The following is a 7,129-nucleotide window of genomic DNA, read 5'->3' on the forward strand; positions in this document are numbered from 1 at the left end:
CTAGGAGACACAGACAGGTAATTTACATATCTTTAAAGGAGGGTCAAGTGAAATACTTGTTAACTCAGGACCTCCCACGTCTCTGTTTTTAGAAAGTTTCTACTGAACTCTCATGAGTGCAGAAGACGTTAGCTACCCCTAAACTTACGAGTACTACTACATGGATTACAGGCATAAGTCAGAGATACTGTGGGCTTAGCTCCAGATCACTGCAATAAAGAAATACCACAGGAAAGGAATTCATATGAATTTTTTGGTTTCCCAGTGCATATAAAAGTTATGTTCATGCTATACTATAGGCTACTATATGTGCAAAAGCATTTTGTCTAAAAAAATACATACCTTATTTTAAAATACTTATTATTGCTAAAAAAAAAAAATGCAAATGCTAACCATCTTCAGAGCCTTCAGTGAGCTGTACTCTTTCTGCTGGTGGAGAGTCTTGCCTCAGTATTGAGTGCTGCTGACCAAGGGTGATGGTTCCTAAAGCTTAGGGTGGTTATGGCAATTTCTTAAAATAAGACAATAATGAAGTTTGCCTTATCATTTGACTCGTCCTTTCATGAATAATTTTCTGTAGCAGGCATGCTACACTGGTTGACAGCATTTTACTTACAGTAGAACTTCTTTAAAAATTGAAGTCAATCTTTTCAAACCCTGCTGCTACTTAACCAACTAAGTTTATGTAATATTCTAAACCCTTTCCTTTAATTTCAACAATACTCACAGCATCTTCACCAGCAGTAGGTTCCATGTAAAGAAACCATTTTCTTTGCTCATCCATAAGAAAGAACTCTTCATTTGTTACAGTTTTATAATGAGATCGTAGCAATTCAGTCACATCTTTCGCCTCTGCTTCTAATTCTAGTTCTCTTGCTGTTTTCACCATATCGTCAGTTATTTCCTCCACTGAAGTCTTGAACCCCTCAAAGTCAGGCATGAAGACTGAAATCATCTTCCAAACTCCTATTAATGTTGACATTTTTACCTCTTCCCAGTGAACCACAAATGTTCTTAATGCATCTGGAATGGTATATCCTATCCAGAGATTTTCAACTGACTTTTTCCAGATCCATTAGAGGAAGCACCATCTATGGCAGCAATAGTCTTATAAATATATTTCTTAAATAAGAAGACTTGGAAGTTGGAATTTGTCCTTAATGCATGGGCTATAGCAATGGATGCTGTGTTGCAGGCATGGCAATGGCATGAATTCTCATTGTATATCTCCATTAGAACTCTTAGGTGACCAAGTATATTGTCAATGAACAGTCATCATATTTTGAAAGCAATCTTTTTTTCTGAGCAGTAGGTCTCAACAGTTGGCTTAAAATATTCAATAAGCCATGTTATAAACAGATGTTCTGTCATTCAGGCTTTGTTGTTCCATTTACAGAGCATAGGCAGAATAGATTGAGCACAATTCTTAAGGGCCACAGGGTTTTCAGAAGGGTAAATGAGCAACTCAACTTCAAGTCATCAGATGCATTAGACCCTAATAAGAGAGTCAGCCTGTCCTTCAAGGATTTGAAGCCAGACATTGACTTCACCTGTCTAGTTATAAATGTCCTAGGTGGCAGCTTTTCCAATAGAGGGCTGTTACAGCTACAATGAAAATCTGTTATGTACTGTAGTCTCCTACATGAATTATCTTGCCTAGATTTTCTGGAAAGCTTGCTGAAGCTTCTATATCATCACTTGCTGCTTCAGCTAGCAATTTTATGTTATAGAGATAGCTTCTTTTCTTAAATCTCAAGTACCAACCTCTGCCAGCTTCAAACCTTTATTCAACAGCTTCCCTAACTCTCTCAGCCTTCAGATAATTGAAGATAGGGTCCGTCTCTGGATTAGTCTTTGGCTTCCCAGGATATTGTAATTAGCTTGATTTTTGATCCAGATTTCTCCGTATCAGCAATACGGCTGTTTTGCTTTCTTATCCTTTCTATGTTTATGTTTAATTTCCTTCAAAAACTTTAGGTTTGAATTTGCACCTTGGTTAACTGTTTGGGGTGAGGGGCCTAGTGTTCAGCCTCTCCTGGCTTTTGCATGCCTTCTTCACTAAGCTTAATCATTTCTGGCCTTTGATTTAAAGTGAAAGATGTGTAACTCCTTCTTTGACCTGAAAACTTAAAGATCATTTTAGAATGAGTTGACCCAATTATAATATGGCTGTGTCTCAGGAAATGGGTAGGCCCAAAGAGAGGGAGAGAGATGGCGGGTCGGCTGGCAGTTGGAGCAGGCAAAATACAAAAACCTTTATAAAGTAAGTCAACAATGGTACACGGATGAAGTCTATGGCACCCTAAATCAATTACAATAGAAAATCTAAGATCACCAATCACAAATCACCATGACCAACATCACAACAATGAAAAGGTTTGAAATGTTGTAAGAATTACCAAGATACAATGCAGAAACACAAAGTGATCAAAAGCTTTTGAAACAACAATGTACCTATACCTATAGACTTCACTGAGGCAAAGGTTGCCATGGACCTTCTTTTTGTTAAAAAAAAATGCAGTGTCTATGAAGTGAACTGCAATAAAACAAGGTATGCCTGTATATCTTATCGACTAGAGGCAAACTGGTTATTGTTTTGGCAGAAGTCTATTACAATGCAAAGCACCTAGCATAGAGTAGCATCGTTTATTCCTGTGCTGGAGATGAATACTTGCAAACAAATCCCTAGACAGTGATCATCTCTGCCTAAGAACTATGTGGTATCTGCCGCCTGAGTTGCAGTGGAGCTGCTATTAAAAAATGTGAATTTATTGTCTGACTCCTGGACTTATCAAAGTGCTTTCAGTGGAGACTTTAGAGAACTCAAAGTAAAATAAAAGACCATCCCCTTCCATCCCAGAAATGTTCCCATTAATGTTGCTCAGATAATTCTGCATGTACTGAGTAGTATTTCATCCTCCAGTGTTAGACAAATTAGGAGGACAACTAACCACACAAGGAGCCTGCCTTATGAAGAAATGGTCTAACTTTGATTGACAGAGCAAGCTCAACCTGGAGTGGAAAAGTGAACAGCATATGCAGACCATCTGGAAATAAAGGAAGGGAAGTATACCTTTTGGAACCAAGGGCTGAAAATAACAGGAAGCTGAAGTGGCCATGGAAGTATGAGGACATAGGCAAGTTCAACTGAACCTCAAAAATGTGTGGATGGAAAACTGGTTAGGTGCACTGGATATGCAGTCAAATTCTTTTCATCCCACATCCTGAAGAGAATCTTAGTTTAAAAAGAATATATAAATGTGTACTATTCTGGAAATGCGAAATGCTCTCAATATGGAAACAAGTCATTTTGCCAAAATCTACCTTACTTCTGCCAACCTTGCCTTTTCTTCACTTATCTCTAATACCGCAACTTCACTAAGAGTAAAGCTTTGAGTAAGAATAAAATTTATGAGACTTCCTCTACTCAACGAAGTTCAACAATTCCACTTAGACAAATTGTTAATTGATGTGTCACTTTCAAATTCTGTCATGTTGAAATACCTTAATGCCCCTGAGGATTTTGGACATCATAAGTACAACTCTCTGGGAATCTCCCATTCAACCAGCAGAGTGCTAGTAAGCAGCAAGGAGAAGGAGAAAAAAAAAAAAAAAACAGTGTCCAAGGCAAAGCCACTTATTTTATTTCCAGTACCCTCTATGTAAGGCAATTCAGACTGAAGACAACATTGTCTCCTATCCTTTGTTTTTTTTCATAATCAAAATATACTAAGGTAAGGACACTTAAAAGCAGTAGGTTTTCTACAAGTGGATCATTAGCAATTGAATGTGACCCCATCAAAATGATTAATTTTACCATCACTGAAGGACAGAAAATAAAAGAATTTCATCCATTTTTTAAGTCCTTTCTTCAAGAATGAAAAACTCAACAATGAATTTTATTAGCCTTCAGTTCAGTCCCTTAGGCGTGTCCAACTCTGCAACCCGTGGACTGCAGCACGCGAGGCCTCCCTGTCCATCACCAACTCCTGGAGTTTACTCAAACTCATGTCCATTAAGTCAGTGATGCCATCCAACCATCTCATCCTCTGTTGGCCCCTTCTCCTCCCGCCTTCTTTCCCAGCATCAGGGTCTTTTCCAATAACTCAGTTCTTCGCATCTGTGGCCAAAGTATTGGAGTTTCAGCTTCAGCATCAGTCCTTGAAATGAATATACAGGACTGATTTCCTTTAGGATGGACTGGTTGGATCTCCTTGCAGTCCAAGGGATTGTCAAAAGTCTTCTCCAACACCACAGTTTAAAAGCATCAATTCTTTGGTGCTCAGCTTTCTTTATAGTCCAACTCTCTCATCCATACATGACTGCTGGAAAAACCATAGCTTTGACTAGATGGGCCTTTGTTGGCAAAGAAATGTCTCTGCTTTTTAATATGCTGTCTAGGTTTGTCATAACTTTTCTTCCAAGGAACAGGTGTCTCTTTATTTCATGGCTGCAGTCACGATCTGCAGTGATTTTGGAGCCCCCCAAAATTAAATCTCTCACTGTTTCCACTGTTTATGCATCTATTTCCCATGAAGTGATGAAACCAGATGCCATGATCTTAGCTTTCTGAATGTTGAATTTTAAGCCAACTTTTGCACTCTCCTCTTTCACTTTCATCAAGAGGTTCTTTAGTTCTTCTTCGCTTTCTGCCATAAGGGTGGTGTCAACTGTATATCTTGGGTTATTGATATTTCTCCCTGCAATCTTGATTCCAGCTTATGCTTCATCCAGCCCAGCATTTCACATGATGGACTCTGCATATAGGTTAAATAAGCAGGGTGACAATATACAGGACTACATCAAGGTTGTATATCATCACCCTGCTTATTGTACTCCTTTTCCGATTTGGAACCAGTCTGTTGTTCCATGTAAAGTTCTAACTTGCGTCTTGACATGCATACAGATTTCTCTAGAGGCACGTAAGGCAGTCTGGTATTCCCATCTCTTTCAGGATTTTCCACATTTTATTGTGATCCACACAGTCAAAGCCTTTGGCATAGTCAATAAAGAAAGAGTAGATGTTTTTCTGGAACTCTCTTGCTTTTTTGATGATCCAACAGATGTTGGTAATTTGATCTCTGGTTCATCTGGCTTTTCTAAATCCAGCTTGAACATCTGTAAGTTCACGTTTCACATACTCTTTTTTTTTTTTTTTTTTAAACTTTACAATATTGTATTAGTTTTGCCAAATATTGAAATGAATCCGCCACAGGTATACCCGCGTTCCCCATCCTGAACCCTCCTCCCTCCTCCCTCCCCTACCCTCCCTCTGGGTCGTCCCAGTGCACCAGCCCCAAGCATCCAGCATCGTGCATCGAACCTGGACTGGCGACTCGTTTCATACATGATATTATACATGTTTCAATGCTATTCTCCCAAATCTCCCCACCCTCTCCCTCTCCCACAGAGTCCATAAGACTGATCTATACATCGGTGTCTCTTTTGCTGTCTCGTACACAGGGTTATTGTTACCATCTTTCTAAATTCCATATATATGTGTTAGTATACTGTATTGGTGTTTTTCTTTCTGGCTTACTTCACTCTGTATAATAGGTTCCAGTTTTATCCATCTCATTAGAACTTCACATACTCTTGAAGCCTGGCTTGGACAATTTTGAGCATTACTTTGCTAGTGTGTGAGATGAGTTCAATTGTGCAGTAGTTTGGGCATTCTTTGGCATTGCCTTTCTTTGGGATTGTAATGAAAACTGACATTTTTCAGTCCTGTGGCCACTGCTGAGTTTTCCAAATTTTCTGCCATATTGAGCACAACATTGTCACAGCATCATCTTTCAGGATTTAAAACAGCTCAGCTGGAATTCCATTACCTCTACTAGCTTTCTTCATAGTGATGCTTCCTAAGGCCCACTTGACTTCACATTCCAGGATGTCTGGCTATAGATGAGTGATCACACCATCGCGATTATATGGGTTGTGAAAATCTTTTTTGTATAGCTCTTCTGTGTGTTCTTGCCACCTCTTCTTAATATCTTCTGCTTCTGTTAGGTCCATACCATTTCTGTCCTTTATTGAGCCCATCTTTGCATGAAATGTTCCCTTTGTATCTCTAATTTTCTTGAAGGTCTTTCCCATTCTATTGTTTTCCTCTATTTCTTTGCACTGATCACTGAAGAAGGCTTTCTTATCTCTCCTTGCTATTCTTTGGAACTTTGCATTCAAATGCATTTATATTTCCTTTTCTCCTTTGCCTTTCACTTCTCTTCTTTTCATAGCTCTTTGTAAGGCCTCCTGAGAGGACCTTTTTGCCTTTTTGCATTTCTTTTTCTTAGGGATGGTCTTGATCACTGCCTCCTGTACAATGTCACAAACCTCCGCCCATAATTCTTCAGGTACTCTGTCTATCAGATCTAATCCCTTGAATCTATTTGTCACTTCCACTATATATTTGTAAAGGATTTAATTTAGGTCATACCTGAATGGTCTAGTGGTTTTCCCTACTTTCTTTAAGTCTGAATTTGGCAATAAGGAGATCATGATCTGACCCACAGTCAGCTCCGGCTCTTGTTTTTGCTCACTGTATAGAGCTTCTCCATCTTTGGCCGCAAAGAATATAATCAATCTGATTTTGGTAATGACCACCTGGTGATTTCAATTTATAGAGTCTTTTCTTGTGTTGTTGGAAGAGGGTGTTTGCTATGACCAATGTGTTCTCTTGGCAAAACTCTATTAGCCTTTGTCCTGCTTCATTCTGTATTCCAAGGCCAAATTTGTCTGTTATTCCAGGTGTTTCTTGACTTCCTACTTTTGCATTCCAGTCCCCTATAATGAAAAAGACATCTTTTTGGGTGTTCTAGAAGGACTTGTAGGTCTTCATCAGATCAGATCAGATCAGTCGTTCAGTTGTGTCCGACTCTTTGCGACCCCATGAATCGCAGCATGCCAGGCCTCCCTATCCATCAACAACTCCCGGAGTTCACTCAGACTCACGTCCATCGAGTCAGTGATGCCATCCAGCCATCTCATCCTCTGTCATCCCCTTCTCCTCCTGCCCCCAATCCCTCCCAGCATCAGAGTCTTTCCCAATGAGTCAACTCTTTGTGTGAGGTGGCCAAAATACTGGAGTTTCAGCTTTAGCATCATTCCTTCCAATTCAGCTTCTTCAGCA

At 39.4% G+C, this 7,129-nt stretch overlaps 1 pseudogene; it reads right to left on the reverse strand.

Annotated features, from left to right (window-relative positions):
• Positions 1–388: 388 nt before the first annotated feature.
• Positions 389–2,368, reverse strand: LOC139184399 (tigger transposable element-derived protein 1-like; annotated as a pseudogene).
• Positions 2,369–7,129: the final 4,761 nt, after the last annotated feature.

This window comes from Bos indicus, chromosome 8 (assembly GCF_029378745.1).
Source record: "Bos indicus isolate NIAB-ARS_2022 breed Sahiwal x Tharparkar chromosome 8, NIAB-ARS_B.indTharparkar_mat_pri_1.0, whole genome shotgun sequence".
Lineage (NCBI taxonomy): Eukaryota > Metazoa > Chordata > Mammalia > Artiodactyla > Bovidae > Bos > Bos indicus.